The sequence below is a fragment of the Parus major genome, chromosome 3, assembly GCF_001522545.3.
Source record: "Parus major isolate Abel chromosome 3, Parus_major1.1, whole genome shotgun sequence".
Lineage (NCBI taxonomy): Eukaryota > Metazoa > Chordata > Aves > Passeriformes > Paridae > Parus > Parus major.
In genome coordinates this window covers 31,227,647-31,247,140 of record NC_031770.1, presented here as the reverse complement: position 1 = coordinate 31,247,140, position 19,494 = coordinate 31,227,647, and the positions used below count along the sequence as shown (strand labels likewise).

General features: G+C 38.4%; 1 protein-coding gene across 2 annotated transcripts in view; it reads right to left on the bottom strand.

Annotated features, from left to right (window-relative positions):
- Positions 1-19,494, bottom strand: part of SMYD3 (SET and MYND domain containing 3) — a 405,436-nt gene that overhangs the window by 231,895 nt on the left and 154,047 nt on the right. Inside the window, exon 1 of one of the 2 annotated variants that reach the window (XM_033512601.1) lies at positions 17,845-17,911. The exons of the other annotated variant lie outside the window; for it this stretch is intronic. The gene's annotated coding sequence lies outside the window, so the exon portion shown is untranslated. Of the gene's footprint in view, positions 1-17,844; positions 17,912-19,494 lie in introns of those variants that run through there. 2 annotated transcript variants of the gene reach the window in all.

The following is a 19,494-nucleotide window of genomic DNA, read 5'->3' as shown; positions in this document are numbered from 1 at the left end:
TCACTCTCAAAACCACATGAACTCTCCACTGGAAGGGAGAGAATTAGAGTTTCCACACAGAGAAATTTGACCCACCATGTTGTTGCAGCACTAGAACACCGTTTCAGTCACCCAAAAAGTTTGACCAACTCTGTGTCTTACAGAAGCCACAAGGCAGAAGGAATCTTTGGCATCTCAGGATGAGGCTAAACCTTTGCTTTAGTAAGCTGCTAAAAATGAGGTTGTATAATATCACTGAGAGGGGAGAGAGGGCTTCTCTTATGAAGGCAATGAAAAGTGCTTTCTTGAGTCTTCCTAGCAGCACACCAGGAAAAGCAGAAGCAAACCAAGAACACTGAGAAGGAAACATCATCAGTCAGGCCAGCACCTGTTTTCTCCAGCTTTGTGAGGCAGCCCAGGTGTCCTCCTCCCTCTATTGAGTGATGTACCCTGCAAAGCACTCAACTCACTGCCTACTGTGCTTTCTCCTCCAAATTTCACCAAATTAAGCTTTTTCAAAGAAGACCAACACAAAATAACAGTATTTGAACAGCTAACACCAAAGTATTTACTCTCTTTTCTGCTGCACTAATTGTCGTCCTCTGATCTGCTTTCCTTAAGCAAGAAACACTTCTGTGAAGGCAGTAGAATATAAGAGTCTCTATTTTCAAACACTGCTATTCCTAAATGCTTGCAGTATAAAAGGCCTGACGTGCCTTTTAAAGTGTCAGACAACAACCTGCAACACACTAAAAAGTTGTTCATTATTGCATGTACCATCAAATACCACATACCACAATTCAAAGAAAATAAATAATTAAAATCCATTCTAGCTTCCTAGTCCTCCAAAAGTCTCCTTAACAGATCCATCCACCACAAGAGAGAAGCTACAGATGGCTTCAAGCTACAGAATGCTTCATTACTACAGATGGCTTTATATTACTCACCCCTTTCTGCTGCTAGAAAATTTTTGTCATTCTCTGCCTCCCCACAAAATGCCCCAACCTTGTGAAGATCAGATAGAGAGATCAACAAAAGCTAGAACAACACTATGCTATACATTACTTACTCATTAAAAAAATCCCAAATACTGCAAAGCCCACAGTAAATAACACTGCTGACCCTCTTCACCAGTAAGTAGGACCCCTGGAGGTACCGTGGGAAAGTGCTGAGCAGCAGGGACCTGGAAGAAGTGAAGTGCAAGGGAGTACCTTCCCAAGACACCATTTTCCCTCTCTTTCTCCCCAGGGCCACAACTTAACAGGGACTGAAGGATTCTCCATGTGCATTGAAAGCAACCAGAACTGACCCTGAAGAGCTTTGACTTTGTGATGAAGCTCTTCAGCTAAACACATGCAAGGGCAGGGACCCTGTTTTCATGCTGGAGCTGGGCATCCCCTGCAAGAGCTCAGTATGTTCCACATGGCACCAACAGCCATGCAGAGGTTCACTACTGCTAACAACATTTTCTTTAACACATATAGCAGCTTCAAAAGAATTTCTGTCTTAGGGAGTTTGGTTTCATTTTTTATTGAATAAAAATAACTTATGCTACTGTTTCAACAAAGAAGAAACTATAAAATAAATTGTTACTCCTGCTGCCATGATAGTCTATTTATTGAAATAATTTTACATCTTCTTACAAACTCTTTTATAACATCATTTTATTATGCATTTCTACCAGTGTAAGAATGCCTCATATTAAATGAGTTTTCAGATTTTTGTTTTTTACTGTTCAGAACAGGGAAAACCCTGTTTGTTTAAAATCTTTAATCTTTAAGGAATTAAAAAAAAAAACAACCCAAAACCTGAAAGCTCTGTATTACACATTAAAAAGAAAATCAGAATTGACATAGTATTTTATAATTTTTTTATGAAGAGCTTATAAAAATCACTAGCTCTACCAAAAAGGCATCTCTACTTCATGGACATGTAGAACTCAAGAAAGCGTGAGACATTCTTTGCCATATGCACGTAATATATCAGAAGGTGAGAACACTCAGATTTTTGTATCAAATCCATAAATTACAAGGGAGATATGAAGATTATTTATATTTTGTTAACACGCATGTTGCATAACAACTAAAAAGATTTTCCTAATTAGTAAGTAAAATCATAATAGTTTTGAGGAAATTTCTGTTACACTGATATGTAAATTTCAATCTCTAAAGAGCAAAGTTTTGAGTGGTAAATAAAACTCCTAGTCATATTAATTTAACTAGTGAAAATGCCTAAGATGCAGGAAGACTTGTTCTAATGTGCACATTAGTCATTTATTTGAAAGCTGAAAAGCATTTCATTTTTCCCCTTCCGCTTTCTGGCACAGTGCACACATAAGCATAGCTCCTTAGGAAATGGCAAATAGTTTGGGGTTCTTGAAGTATTTTTAAATCAAACTCTTCTGGAAGCTTCTTTTCATTTCTTTTCTTAAAATACTGCTTAATTTTGGAAAACAAGCACCATGATACAATACAACATCTGCAAAACTAAGAAGCCAACTCAATCAGCCCATGTAAACAAACCCCTACTGCAAGCTAACTGTAAGACCATGTATTTGATTCACAGAACCAAACATCTGACAAACAGACAATACCCAGGGAATGTTTAATGCACATGCTTTAGTGCCTCAGTAGGATATAGTGTAACTCATGCATTGTAGCAGACAGAGTAGAAGGAGACAGGAATAGCAAAGAGACCAGATCAGGATGTTCTTCTGAGATGTCTCAAGCCACACCTGCCCTGCCTGGCAGGGAAAACAGTTATTCATAATGTGGTCTCACAGGCTGAAGAATCTTCCAGATACAATGAAATTCAAGTATACATCTATGTCTAACTTTCTTGTAAAAGAAAATAATAACAAATGAAATTCTAAAGTGCTGCCCATCATTGCTGCCCTGCAGTATGAAGTTATCAGTGTTCTATTACAAAGTATATCTTGGCACACGCTAAACAGTCACCATGCATATGTGAACCTATAGAGTTATTGACTCTTGGTGAGGCTTTGTGAGCTCTAAGAAGCATTTCTTCTGCCCACAGACATCCCATGTGCTTTGCCTGCACTTATTCTACCTGAAGTCCAGCACTCCTGAGCCTACAGCACTACTGTGAGGCCTGGAACTTACCAACTTATCAACCCGTCCCACACAGCACACAGGACATCTCAGATAATTATTAACTTTTTTTTTTTTTTTTTTTTTTTTAAGAACCCTACAGAATTTTTACATAGTAAAAATTTACATATTATCACCACATCTCATAAAATAATAAAATCATTAAGGTTGGAAAAGACTATGCACCCCTTTCACGACTTTCTGTTATTTATGATTTCTGTTCTTTTCCTGTCTTCATTTTAGATTTTACTCTAGCTACTCTTTCTGAACCAATTCTCATATAACTGGACATTTTAGTACATATTTCATTTGCTTGCAGGTGACAGGGAAGTGGAGTCAGGAAGAGTGTGACTTTTGTTGTTTAGGACACAGATGCACCTACTTCCAGTGGTTAGTTGGTTCTTTTCTTTCTTCCTTCCTTCCTTTCTTCCTTTCCTTCCTTCCTTTCCCTTTCTTTCAGTCTTTCTTGTATTTGGCAATATTTTTCTTCTACTGCACATGTTTAAAGCAGTCAGAAACAAAAAAGCCAGTAGCAGATTTCTGAAGCCTCCTTTTCCCAGTGTCTGAATTAATTGTGGCCATCTTGATAATTTTCCATTTCCACACAGATTTTTGTTTTCTACTTATTTCCATATTCTCTGTATAATTTCCTTCCTTTTGTCAATTCCTTTTATTTCATCATTGCCTCCTGACTCCGCCATTCAATTCAATACCTCATTCAGCATATTAGCAACAAAAGATATAAAAAAGTGGCCTTTACCTATCAAAAAACATGTTACTGTTAACATGCATTCTCATGGTCGATTTAGAGGCACTGTGTGAGCAAGGATTACTGACCTTTCCCACATGCAACTTGCTAATGAAAATTATCTGCTTAGAGAAACCTTTTCTGGGGTATCAAGACCATTTATGATGATGTACATACAGTGCATTATTTTTAATTCACACTTCCAAATTTTAAGCTTAATGTGGGATGGTTGTGTTTTTCAGAGTGGCTGTTTTTTATTTATACAAATAAATAAAAATTCTTTGCAGAACCTGAAAATCTAGATCAATTGTCATTAGAGATCCTGCTTAGTATGAAACAATAGTTGCTGTTCTGGAGAACCAAAAATTACTCCTCAGGCTTTCAGCACATGTTTTTGCAATAAGAGCATCTTTCTCAGTGGCCCATCTTCTTTTCCGAGACTTGTCCTGAAAATCCTACATTCTTTAACCAGCATAGGACCAATGTCAAAAATAATTAAACTTGCTTCCTCAGCATCATATCTCTTCCCTTGAAACTCCAACTGATGTCAGCAGTACAAGCTTTAAAGGCACCCGAGTAGACTGCTGGCAATTTTATGAGAGAGAAAAAAAGATTATAAGCGAACACTTCTCAGCCAAACCTACCTTGTCTGGCTCTGTTTCATATCAAAGCTAAAAAATGTACAAAAACCCTGTCACCATTTCAGCTAATCAAATTCTGTAGTTGTTGGCATGTGGGTGCACACACTGACCTCTACAATGTCATGACTTTCAGGGTACTCATTGATTTCCAGGAATCAAAAATGTGATGCAAATAAGGAATTGCGAGTCAATTAGCTCTTATCACGAGCTTGCAGTCTGCGGCAATGGGATGACACACAGCTCTGCATACAATTGGAAACAAGCCTTTTCTAGCCAGGTAAATGTCCTCAAAGGCAAGATGTGTCCCCTTTCACAGAAAGAGATGTAGTCAGCAACACGATTAAAGCCTTTACACAACATACAGGACTGATTTTAACATTTGTCAGCAATTTCAGATGGTATGAGCCGACCCTTCCCACTTACCCTATACATGTGATACCAATGTATTCATGGTTTCAGTCTGCACACAGAAGGAAAGCTTTTTCTTTCCTCCTTATTACTCTTCAATTCCATCACTGCCAGCTGACTGTAATGAAACTATTTGGAGCATCTTTAAAATGCCTATCATTTACCATATGCTAATTTAATTTTTAAGAGACAGCTATATAGCGCAAGTTGCAATTTTTTTCGCCTACCAATACATGTCATTAAAATGAATATTTATGTGGCATCACCTACCAGAGTCATTAAAAGGCTTGTAAACACAGCCCACTGGTGCCTCTGGCATTCATAAATGATGAACTTTAACTCTCTGTCTGCAAGTGCTAATCTCAGTATAAAATAGAAAAATAAAATATTGGCATCAATTACCAAAGTTTATCAGTTCTATTAGAAAATTGGGATTTTTATAGTACCTCCAGCATGCACTTACCTTTATTACAAGTCATTAAAAAGTTACCCTTGACTGGTCCAAAGAAACGCAAAAGCATTTTAAATACATTATGATTTTTGTGTCTAGATGTCATGAAATTGCCATTATCCAAAAGAAAATATTATTATTAACTACAGAAATATTACCACTTATCTTAAATCACAGAATCCTAAAATGGTTTGGAAGGGACCTTAAAGATTATCTAATTCCAACCACCCTGATGTGGGCAGGGACATCTTCAACTAGACCAGATTGCTTAGAGCTCCATCCAGCCTGCCAGGGATGGGACATTTACAGCTTCTCTGGGAAACGTGTTCCAGTGCCTCACCATCCTCACAACAGAGAATTTCTTCCTAATATCTAATCTAAATCTACTCTGTCAGTTTAAAGACATTCTCCCTTGTCCTGTCACTACATGCCCTTAGAAAATATACCTGTCTATCTTTCTTAGGTTCCCTTTAGGCACTGGAAGGCTACAATGAAATCTCCCAAAGGCCACTCTTCCCCAGGCTGAACAATCCCAGTTCTCTTTGCCTTTCTGTACAGAAACGCTCTGTTTCTCTAATCATCTTTGTGTCCCTCCTCTGGACTCAATCCAACAGGTCCATGCCCTTCCTGTGCTGTAGACCCCAGAGCTGGATGCAGTGTTCCAGGTGGGATCTCAGCAGAGCAGAGCAGCAGAATCCCTTCCTTGGCCCTGCTGCCCACAGTGCTTTGGATGCAGCCCAGGACACGTTTGGCTTTCTGGGCTGGGAGTGCCCATGGATGGCTCATCTCCAGCCTCTCATCCACCAGCTCCCCCAAGTCCTCCTCAGCAGGGCTGCTCTCACCCTGTTCAGGTGAGGTACTGCAGAACCTGTGTGTGAAATAAAGGCTCTGTTGCCTTTTTTTTTGTGAATATTTCTCAGTGCTAAGGCCAATCAAACACCAGTTTGTGTGTGGGAAAAGTGAGAACCGATAGCGAATTAGGAGCTGCGTGACGCAGAACATTCTACCCTGGCTTGTCCTTGCACAATCAGTGTACAGGGTAACACCTGTGAATGGTGCTGCCATTCCACACCCACAGCATTTCATCCCAAATCATCCCATCTGACCTTGATTGTGTCCAGGGCATCTACCCGCTCACTGGACAACGATCTCTGCATTTGGCTAAACAATACAAAGAACATATTTTATTTTCCACACCCTTAGAAAAACATGGAGTTTACCTTCCTTTTTTTGCATATATGCCAGATTCCCTTCAGTCTGTGCATAAGAATTCATTTTGGGAGATCATTGCTCCTGAAAAGATTTAGGCTTTCTCTGAGTTCTCACACTTTCAAGGAGCAACCAAGAGAAACACAGTTTTCTGTCACTACTCCCAGGCCAGAATTTTCCCATCCTCTAAAACACTGCCAGGAAACAAACTCTTGTTTCATTTTATTTTCAGCAACAAAATAATTCCTTCCAAGAGTTCAGACTTTTCAAATATGAGTTCTTATTGATATTCAGTTTTTTGGGAATGCAGCCTTAGTGTAACACTTGTGTGAAATCCAAGGACCTTTGAAAATCTGGCCCTCGTGCAAGCCAGTGCCAGCTATACAACATGTGCTGAACATTCAGCACCTAAAAACTTGGGCATGTAATCTTCCAAAAGGCTGGCAGTAACTATCCAAGTAATTAATTTACCAGAATAAACATGGGATCTTACTCAAAGCAGTCAACTAGGAGCTGCTCTACTTCCAGCAGTCTATTACACACGATGCTGGTGCAAATGTCTTTTCATTTTGGTCACTATATCACTGAACAGCTAAACAGATGGTACATTAACAGTATGCAAAACATTTAATAATGCCAGGAAAGGTACAGTAATACCAGCTGTTCTGGCCTGCTGACCTTGCTGTAGTCTAGATAACATTGAAAGAAAAGATGCATTCCATTTTTATATTATCAATATATCCAATATTCTCTATTTTCCCTCCTCTTTTGGTGTCACCTCTACAAAAGAGAAGCTAAAACTAGGAAATTACACTTAGATGTTTTAAATGCAAGAAGAATTCTACACATTTTACCTTGCCCACTTAGTACAAAAGATAGAAAAATAATGCAACCTGCAAAAGTGCTGCCTCCACAGCCTTATTATCCTTCCCAGGCTTATGGCCATATATCTGTTTAGCACATTACTTATGACCAGAATTTGGTTACAGGTGATTATATAAGCTGAAACTACAAAAGAAAATTAGAAAAATGCTCCTCCTCAGAAGAACTACGGGTGCTGGAGTGGTGGAAGAGAATACCTGCCTTCCTTATGTGTCACCTTTAAAGTGAAAGTGTTGCTCCTGAATAAGGATTGATATGTGCTTTGTCACCTGTAAGCATTTCTTGCTGCACAAAGAAGAGAGGCCAGGAGCAGACAGAACTTGGGCCAGTTTTTCCAGCCAAACCCACATTGCTGATGATGATAAAAAAACATAGGGAAGTTAAAAATATTCCTGCACCAACAGAAGGCTCTTGATTTTGTCCTTGCCCCAAACACATACATTTTTCCTAATAGCTTCTAAAAGGTAAAACAAAGTAAAAGTTAGAAACAGCAAAGGTCCACCAGCATTAGCAGATCAAAACCCACTACAAAATTACAAAATAAGCCAAAACTAAGAATTAAATTAATCCAAGATTTAGAAGTTATTTCAGTCTACCTTTCTTACGCACATCTCATGATGCTTTCCTACTTCAGGTTGACCTTAGCATGCACAGCTCTCTCCTGCTTCACTGCAAGGGTTGAACTACTTCAATTTTGGGTTTCCAGCTACCTGCACAGACCCTAGTTTTATGGTTTGCAAACATAAAAACATAATAAATGTCTCACAAAAATCATGATCTTAAAAATATTTGAGCATTTGAAGTTAGTTGGGGGATCTTTGCATGAGGGCACACCACAACACAAAGGGGTGTCTAGCAAAGAGGGCTCAATAAATATAGAAAAAACCTTGTAGGACCACCTGACCATTACAAGACAATGTTTGATATTTTTTTTTTTTAAGAACAGACAAAAAGTACTTCTAACGTTCCCCTTAGCTCAGGTTCTCCCCAGTGAGCCAATAAGCCTTCATTAAGCTATCTGAATTACTTTTTAAATTAAAAGAGCAGCACACATTCCTACAAATGAGAACCATAAGAGGTTTTTGGCAATGATCGTGCTCACTAATTATAATATTTTACATTTATACACTGCCTTTCATCTCCCAGGGTACTTCACTAAACAGTGGCCTCTGCTCACAACTGTTGTCTTCCCGTCATGTTGCTTTTGCTCACAGGACGTGTGAAGTCTGACTGACCTCACAGGTATTTGCCTCACACACAGAGACAAAAATGCCACTGTTGACACTATATCTAACAAATTTCATTAACATAGAAAGCATAGGAATAATACATTCAAGTCAAGGAAAAGGGTCTGATCCAATTAAATCTGGTTGAAAAAGGAAAATGTTGCAACCAAATTTACAGTATTTAAAAAGCAATGGCAGCAACTAAGATACATCTCCTAAACTCCTCCTGAGAGCTCTGATGTTCCTGGTGCTTAGAGTTACACATTATAATCCCTGCCACAGGCGAAGACACTCACACTGCACAGTTAATTACAGCTACCTTTGACCATGAGGACCTTAGTCAAAACCAAAGGCCACATGCCAGTATTCCTTATGGCTAATCCCCACAAGCTAATCACACAAAGTGAACCACTACAGCCATGCTGTCAGTGAAAGATAAAAACTAGCTCTCCCAACCAAGAAACCATGGATAGCCTATGTCTGGGTACCACCTGTTGACAAAACAGCAGTAACAAGTCAGCTTAGCTACATTAACTGAAGTAAAACTGCTCCCAACAAAAACATCTCTAGCTGAGAAAGCCCCCGCAACACAACCATGCTGACTTCACAAAATCCCCTGCTGGTCTTCATTTCTTACCAACAAAAGCTGGGAAGATGGAGCAACTCCCACAGTCAAGGTTTTGGCGGAAAAACAGTGCCCTGCCCTCCTGCGCATCCCCCCACCTACCAAAATCACAGCTGGGCTCAGCATGGGGCCATTTTCTCACAGGCTTTTTTCTATTAAATGGAAGGGATTGTTATTTTGTTTTGTTCTTAAAACTGCAAAGTGCATCTTTTACCACTGCAAAGCACTGCCTTCCCTTAGACCCCCAGACTTTCTGTGAGTGCAGAGCTGTACAATTCATGTTGGAAACCTGTGATTTTGTCCATTGTGCTGGTTGAGTTGTGAGCAGGGCTATAATGGGAGCTCTCATCGACCTATTAATTCATAACAAGACACTCCACTAAAGCCACTGTTTGTCCATTTAGAATAGAAGGAAAAGAGAATGTCAGCAGTATTTCAGCAGCTGATTCAGCTCCTTTTAGACGTTTGGTAAGTGGATGTGTTCATAATCACATGCTGAAAAGGAAAAGGCAAGGGGGATGCAGCAATCTGTGGGAGGTGGTTCTGGCACCAGCCATGGCCACTCAGGTCACAGGTCCGGCCAGCAGAAGCACATGCTCCTCGCATCTCTTATAGAAACATCAGGAGTTTGGATACCATCAGAGTCACACTGGTTTTAATCTCAAACAAAATTCAAAGTTTTCTTCATTTACACATATATGAGATCAAAATAAACCACCTTCAGCTCATTGTAAACAAAAACAAATTCTTGCAAGTCTGACTGGCCCAAAAGTCAAAGTCCCTGAGCCTTTGCAGGAAGGCAGTAAATCGGAAACCTTCAGAGAATTTTTATTTTTTTTTCCCCAAATAATCACCAGTCGGACTTGTGTTTCTCATTTAGAAACTTTCTTTCCATGTAATTACAATGTTTAAAGAAACATGGTAAAAAGTGTGACAAGACAGAGCAAGTTTAATTTCTGCACCTGAAGAGTATGAAACAATTACAGGAGGAGGCTCACACTGCTGAGAGACAACTCACATCCAGTGCTCAATGAGCTAACCAGGAGAGAATAAAATTTGCATAATGTTAAATTAGTGGCATAAATATATGCTAATCATACCCAGCTGCAAGCATCTTGCTTTATCTCACGTGCTTAGTACAATGAAGTGGTATAAAAAATTAAAGCTAAGCTTGTGTTGGAAAACTTAAAGGAAATCCAAAGTTCCTTGAACTTCAAGCCTGTTCTTAGCTTGGGATCTTTAGATTTCAGGCAGAGCAGTCCCTGGAGTCTCTTTGTCTTTAAATTTCCCCACACAACCTCACTGCCAGTCTATCTCTGCAAAGACCTGCTGACCTACTGTTCTCAATACACCATTCTCATCTTGCAGACTTTCCATCAGCTTTCATTAAGCAAAATCAAGCAGAAGCAGTTTTAAAATTGTTTAAAGCTTAAGCTGACACCACCAAGAATTAAGCAGAGCAAAGCATCTAACCTGACTGGAGCTGGCAGGTCCCATTGTAAAAAAAAAAAAATCAAAGTTAGGGATTTCAAAATTAACTTCCCCAAAAGACAAGGTTATTCATGACTACAGCTTTGGTTATAGCAAGTCTATATACTATGGGAATATAGAAACACAGTATCTGCTGACCAGAACACATCCTTTCTGGTTAGTTTCTTTACAGGTGCTTAGAAAATACTCCTAAGTGCAGGTAAAGAGAAGTTTTACATTAATTTCTGGTACTTTGTTGAAGGGAAAAAAAAAATCTATAAATAATCTCCTATAAATCTCTGCATTAGCAATCCCAGTTCATTTGCAGATGCACATAGCACTCCAGACTCTGCATGAAGAAATCAAATCAAACACAAATAAAAGCACCAGTTGAGATTCAGGCCTAAAACCAAAAGAATATTACTTAAGTAAGTGACTTTGCAAAATCTAAGATACAATTTTATAGCCTGGTGATGGTAGCAAGAATGGTAATGACTTTGAGGGAATGCTTTAGGGTTTTCTATGTCAAAATAAATGTAGACTCAACGCAAAATATTTTCAAATGAGAGAGGTGAGATCTTGGCATATTTCATGTACATATGTATAAGTACATAAGAAAGTTCAATACCTAAAAAGCAGCTTTTTTGGTAAGGGTACTGCATGTGTATGCATTGTCTGTTGATACAAAACCAAAACAGATTAGGAAAATCAATACTCAATTCTGTTTCTAGATTTTTATCCACTGCAGTACACAAAAGCAATTTAGGTCCTGGCTGCACTGGATCCTTACTTCAGCATTTATTAGATGAGTTTATTTGTCATTCCTTATGAGAAACAGTAGATAACAGGTGGCAAATCAAGATAGGCTTATATTTAGTACATTTTTAAATGTAAGCAAAACAGAAAACTTTTTTAAAAATATATATATTTAGTTTCTGATGCTAAGAGAGGTAAGAGTGAGAAAAAGCATCAGCCATCTTTAACCATGACCGCAGCCACTTGTACTGCAGGTTCCATGGGCTCTCTAAAATGTCCCCACTAGAAAATGAGAATGAAAGGCTGGTGGCATGATTGTTCCACATATTTGAATAAACACTGCATTCAAGACCACACTGTATGAAGAGCATCATTCTCTCACAGTGACACTGACAGGTTTGCAGACTAAAGCTATAGAAACAAGAAAGAAACAGATTTTTATGCTGGTCCACAGAAGAGAAACACAAATTCCTTTTAACAACAAAGTACATCCAAAAGATTCTGGTAACCTCACAGGATGAGACAGTTTGGGTGCAGAAATTTGGCTGCAGTGGAGTACACCATCTAATTTAAAAATTATAAAATTATATTTGAATTATCTGACCAGGATTTAGGTCAATTAAGGGTATTTATTTCCTAACAGATTTTTAAAATTTTGTTCACTTTAATTTGTGTTTCCCTTCTATCTTTTGAACAGTGCTGACTACATCAATTGCCCATGTTATATCCAAATAACCAACATTTGCCTTTTGACTGTCTTAAGGACTCTTGATTTTTTCATCCATGTCCTGCATGGATGTGCTCCTATCCTCCTCTGTTTTCAGTATTCAGTAGAATGTATGTGATATTCCTGTATTGTTGTCTGTTTTTCAGAATCTCCTGAAACTGCAGCACAGTGAAAAGAAAATACAGTCACAGCTCCAGGAGAAGGAATCCTCATGGAAGAGTAAGGGCAAACACACAAATTGCCTGGTACTGGAAATAAATAGCTAGTTGAAACACATGACTAGATGGACTGCAGCATGTTTTCATACATTGATTCAGATGAGAACCAACAAAAAAGGACGACTATGCATTAGAAACAGTGCCAAGTTAGAACCAGAAGGAAGTTGTATAGGAGATGCTTTATAGTCACAAATTTGGGAGCCAGGAAAACAAAAATGAATAAAAGCAATCTGAAAATGTCCACAGATCTTTTAAAAATAAAATATCACAGACTGAGCATATTTTGCATTATGAATGAGGCTAATGAAAGTAAGCTGACACTGACAAAAGTTATGATTTCAACTTTCTTTCAGTGAAGCAAGAAATGAACAATTTCATGGACAGAGATATATGTACCCACTACTGTCACATAAAATAGCACATTAGCAGAGCAGCCAATGTCCAAAACTAACTTATCACTTTATTTTATTCCTAAACCGCTGTCACACTCCCTGTGCTCTGTATTACACAGGATTGCAATTGCTGCCTCAGCACTTCTTCACTTCTTTTTCCAATCCCAGAACACAAGGTGTGCTGCTTATTGAACAAAAGACAGGCCTGGTTTAGCAAAATTATTCAGCTTCCCTCTCCACATCCAAAACAAATAGATCATCTAGGCAAAACAAAAGACAAGAGCTAAAATACCATTATTTCTAGGATATTTGTGGTACTTTAAAGACATCTATGCTCTAGAAACTGAATTGAGACCTCTAGTGTATTTCATACAAACCCTCCAACAGTTGTCAAGTGGTAATGACTTTTACAGATTAGGAAAGATTAGCTTTTGTCTTTTTAATATAATATCTAATTCTCAACTGGAATAAAGTACTCTAAATGGTCTATTTCTGCAGAATTCCCTTCCTTTTCTCATGGTTGAAGGCATCTGTACCTTTCAACACACTTAAAGCACTAAATGAGAATTCATCTAAAATATTACTGAAAGTTGTTTCAAAATAGCCTAATTGTAACCCACATGTGTTATACTCATTATTATTAATGTAAAGTACATGTATAAAGGAAGAGAGACAATACACCCTCAGATCCTGTATTGCCCTGTTTCATGAAACTGAAAAGAAAGTTACTGCCATTCATACCAAGCAACTGAAGTACAAACATTTCTTTTAAACCATACTAAAACTGTATCAAAGAGTGCTCCACAGGTAATGCTTTTCTTGATGGCACTACACCTGTTCATTTCATGAGGTTTCAATAGTTGGGATGAGAGAAACTCCAAAGCACCTCTTGGAAATAATGGAATTATTCCTCTAAACTTTATGACTGAAATATATTCAAAGACAATTTAAAGAAAAATTGCTCATAAATATAAATGTGTATTTTTATTATTTTTTTTTAAAATACACAATTATTTTCTCCAACCTCAGACTCCTTCTTATCTTTCTTCTGGGGAGAAAAAAGAAAATTCACAACATGCAAAAGGAATGTAATTAATCTTCACTAACATTGTTTGTGATTAGTACAACACTTAAACCCCACCTGATGAACTAATTCACTGGGAAAAAAACAAACAACAGGTATTCTACACAACAAAAACTAGAAGAACACTTGTAAGGTTTAAACAGTGGGGTTATGATTGTTATGAACCGAAATATGTTGCAAGACCTTTTTCATAAATATTCGCGTATTTATGTTTATAAAACATCTGCACTGTTAGTTGTGAGGAAAGCATAATTATGACTTGATGGGCAGGTAAATAAGCAGCATTCTTTCACCCTTATCTGGGTCCTTATAAAATTACATTTTCTTTTGTCAAAGCTGCAGCTGTACGGAAACCTCATTCCTTCTTAGAACATGCATTTAACTTTTGAGCATACAGATGGTATTATTGTGTAAACTTATTTAAGAGGCTCAAATCCATTCCTCTGGAGTTGTGTAAGTGTTAAAAATACCTATCACAACACAAAATTTCTACTTCAAAACATCTGAATTCCCAGGAAAAGACGTTTTATTTAGTTTACCTTTTTTGAAAAAAATAAGCAAGCAAACAAACAAAACTGCTAGCATTATGATAGACATCATGAAACTCAAATAATAATTCTGGGCACGTGTGTTTTCTCTGCCTGTTGGGCTTCAGTCCTGAGAAGTTCCCCATCCTTTCACCATGCAGCAGCCCAGACCTGTTTATGGGGCTGTCCACAGCCCCAGAGCTCTCACCATACAGCCTGTCTGCGCTGTACTGAAAACATTTATCACCTCAGGGACCCTCAGCTAAATTACATGTAATTACTGAAGTGACAGCAAAGTTGGGAAGAAAGTTTGCCATGAGCTGATTAATTAAGAAAATAAGATTAATAACTCTTTGGGGACTTCTTCCTGCCCCCAGTTCTCCCCCAGCACTCAGCCTCCCATTCCCTCCCGGGCTGTGGAACAGACGCTTTTCAGAATAACTAAGGGTGCCCTGCCCATGTCACTCCAGGGACACCCCAGCTTTCCTACAAGCAGCCACAGCTGCATACAGGATGTGCTACATAAGCTCAAACCATCTGACTCAGATTAGTTTCTTCTGAAAAGAGCATTATTTCTTTTAAGCAAAAGGAATCCCTGTCTCTAAACTCTCTTTCCCCAAAAGAAAAGGCAGATACTCCCTCCTATATCCAGGGTTTAAAAACAAAAAAGCCTGCTCACAACCTGGGAAACTAAAAAGACAAACTGAACAGTATCACAGATAATACCTTTTACTCAGTACCAACTGCAGTAATTTAACCTCATATTCTCTAAATAACAGTTTAATTATTTGTAGTTTAAAAATCGGTTGGGATGATGAACCCTTTTCGTCTTTTCTTTGCCTCATTCACATGCTCATGCCAAAAGCCATCAGAACATATGGCACACAACAGAGCAGCAAAATACTGTTATTTTCACCACTCCCAATGGCAAAGTGTTTTTGCATGCATTTGGCCTTCTAAGTCTGAGGTCTTCTGGAAGGAAATCACCACACTTTAACACCCTGAACATGAATTTTCAATTGACATCCAAAAAGACTGCTCTCTCACTCTTTGTCTGGAATAAAATATACTTATGAGGTTAATTTTGAATTGTACAAGTAAATAACATAAGTAAGCACATTCTGGGAGTTAAGTATAAATGACAAAAACATATGTTACACCAGTGTTTATACAGAAGCATAGATCACATTTCTTGAAACACTCTGGTTATTGTCTTTCTAAGCACTGATACAATGCCCTGAATACTAATGATGCTTACTGTAAAAGAAATACCACAAAATTATCCTATATAACTGGCTGGAGTGCATTACTCTGAGAGCAAATATATTGTGTGAATTCTACACAGACCACTGAGTGTGGGACTGAGAAGACCTGGGGTCTGCTTTGAGCCTTGTTGATGCTTAATGTGCAGTTATAGCAGCTTTCCATGGAAAATCTAACATTTCTGTGTCCCATTTCCACACATGCAGAATGGGAATAATGACTTTTTTTTTAACAATGCCTTTTGTGATCAACAGGTGAAAACCTGTTATTTTGTCCAATCTGTCAAGCTTTCTCCATGCAATCTCATTTGTATTATTCATGCATGAAGGATGCAAGAGAAAGATATTTCAGCACCACAGTGCTAAAATTGTTCTCCTTTGCTATTCCCTGCTGCTGCTGTAACATATTTTGTGGCCAGACTCCAGTAAGGCTGTTGTTAAACAAACAGGAATGGTACCTACATCTGTTCAGAAAAGGGTTGCCTAGCAACTGCAATCAAAGGGTGTTTTACCCTCACCAACCTACTGTAAATTAATAGAATTTTCCTCCACAATATTCTAACAATTTTAGTGGCTATATAAATGGTTTATTATTATTACTATTATTTTTATTTTGGAGCTAATGTGTTTCATTTCATGATCTCATTCTGGCAAAAAACAGAGCAGCTAGAAAAGGTCAGATTATGAAGCACAAAAAGGTTCAGAGACTTGTTTGATGTAGAAATATTCTTTGACAGCACATTGCATTTATTTACTATACTCTTTTCTTCTGCCATTTCAGAATCTATTTCAACTGCCCCATGGGAGCATGAAGCCATTAGCCTGAATTATCATTCTGAATGCAAATTTCACAAGGTAACACCAAATCATGAAGGTTTTGATTCCTGTGTTTACTGAGATGCTTTCGTGTTAGAGAGGTTACAGGTCTGCTATTTGTTTGCATATTAACAGCATTGATTTTCAGTATACCTGACATTACAGTGTTCATTTATCATATGTGTAAAAGCTGAATACCAGAAGACGTGCTGCAGAGTGCATGTCAACACACAGAAAAGAAATTAGTATCTGAGATATTAAACAGGCTATACAAGCAAGGAACCAAATCAATCAAACATGGAGCGAAGAAAGCTGGTAGAACCTATTCATCAGGTTTTAGCAAGTTCCATTTCCAACCATGCTGAAACAGGAGCAGAATTTTGATTTAAAAGGCTTTTACTGAAGACACTGAAGCAAAAAAGCTGGGACTTATTGGTGAACATTAAAGGTCTCATACTCTGCTCATCACAAAAGAGCTATCTTTGCTAGCAGGAAGGATCAAAGAGGCTGGTAGAACCCAGATATGCCTATTTACCTCCTTTCTTCCACTTTGTCAAGGTACGCCTTCACCAGGTCTGCATCTGAGCCTGCAAATGTCCTGGTCTACAGCCAGCCCTCAAAATGCCCTCCCTTTGATGCAGCTGCCCTTTGCTCTTCATCTTCCACACTACACACGTTTTCCACGTGTATTTAAATGGTTTACAATTATTTAAATTCCTCCTCCTGTCTCTGCACAACCTTCCATGTATTAACTATTAAAGGGAAAGTGGCTTTGCTATTTGCTAGATGTAAGCATTTACCTGGATAGCAGCCAGTGGAGCAGGTTGTTATGCAAACATCCTAATGGAACAAAACCAAGCATGAAGCAGTAACAGGGAGAAGAATATACTTTAATTCAAGCAGCAATCTCCTATAAGTTCAGGCAAAGCCACGAAACAGCAAAATGACCAAGATTTCATTTGTTTTGTCCTTAACTATAATAAAGTGCTTTGCTTAGAAGATTTTCTTTCTGCCCATTTCTTCTCCCTCATATCAGTGCCCCATGCTCTGTGCAATCCAACATCAAAGGCAACTCTAGCAAAAACAGGTCCTTAATTTTTCTGATGTGCTCGTCTCTGATTAAAGGGTGAACTCTAATGTAAACAGCACTTCATCCGAGGCCACGAATTCACACAAAATAACCAAAATGGTAGGATGCAAGGTGGGCTTTTGATACTTCCAGAAAACTGCTAGAGGCTTGAGCCATGCATGTAGTGACTACAATTTAGCACCATCTGTGTTTGAATCAGTTTTCATAATCTTAAAAGACTCACTGTATTTGTGTGGTTTCCTCAGCAGAAGAACTGCGGCATATCCTGTGAGAGTAGCAGCTAAAGATCCAGAAGTCTGATGCAAGATTGCTTAATAATTGCACATCTTGAAAATTTACTCTTAAATCATATCTAAACTCTTTAGAGATAGGGGCTTGCTTGTTTGTGTAAAGACACATGTTAAACTATTGTATTTTCAATCCAGGAAAAGTATCCGTGGTAAAGGCTGACAAAACTCAAAAATACATTTATTCACACTTCATTTATCCAGCCTGGAGAGCCCTAAGGTGGGGATTCTCCAGAATGTAAACTGCTCCATAATCTCAATCCTTCTTCTAGACACCTAATTCAGATATACTACAGCTTTATGAATAGAGGGGGAAGAAGGGTCCAAATGTGAGAGCGCCACTGACTTGCAAACTCGTGCTGATATTCCCTGCTCTGTTTTCCAATTCCTTCTGCAATAATTTCTATTTCTGCTTTTGAGGTTTTGATGTGTTGCCCTCTCTTGTGCACCATTTAAGATTCCTCTGCACTGAATTGGATCAAACATTAATCACCACAGTATGAATAAGCTCCTTCCTGTATCATGTGTACACAGTAACTTACACAGTGTATAAGCAGTACGTTGTGCTGCTTGCTCCTGTACTGGACTTCACTGATGTTGTCTCCTCTCCAGCTGAGCTAACCAATACATCTTTTCTGTTTTATCTCTCAATCAATGGATCATTCCCTTACTTCATTGAAATTTAATATCTTAGAGAGCCTTTAATGAGAGACTTCCCTTGCATACACTTGCAGAGACAGGGAAGCACACTGGCTACTGAAGCATATCTTCTATTTACAACTGCTGTGTTGGCTTTTCTCCATATCACCTTCAAATTCACATAAATTAAGGGCCACATGCCCATAATTTTTAATTTTTATAACTGTTCCTATTCAAGTCCTCTAAAATACTGCTTTGTGATTCACCTTGGAGCTTTTTTTTCCTTCTTCCATTATTTTTTTAACTAGGATGCCATTAGCCTTTTGAAGTCACAAGGTAGCAAAGTGGCTTTAAACAGCTGGTTGCCCAGTAAATTGTTTGGCTACTTCTTCAAATTCCTAGTAACAATGCACTGTTAATTTTTCTTACTGGATCCACACCTTCACCTATCAGCTGTTCAAACTGAATCTGATCTGTCCTGTAAAGGAGAATTAGTTGGACTTCATGCCTTCCAGAATGTTGTTGAAAATTATAAAGAAAATTATAAAGAAATAAAAAAAAAAGAAAATTCTTTAAAGAATTTCTTAGAGAAAGAACAGTCCCACAGCAGCTAAATTTATCTTATTTATGTAGCTCTTTTTACAAAGCCATATACATAAACATGAGTTTCATCGAAGCACAGAACTGGTTGAGAGGCTTTTACAGAGGTAAAAACTTATAACAAATTAATTATGGCAAAGACACCATGTGGCAGCGGCCTCAGGGGAGACAAAGAGTTACATTGTCCCACCTCAAACCCCTTGTGAAGGGCGGCCCAGGTGCTCTGATTAGGTTTGAGTCCCTGGGGGGTTCTCCCTTGCTGTGTTTCTGATGGTTCCTGACCCTGAGCTCCACCCTCAAAGGTGGGGACCCTCAAGAGTTCTGTCCCTCAAAAACCCCTGCTGTGC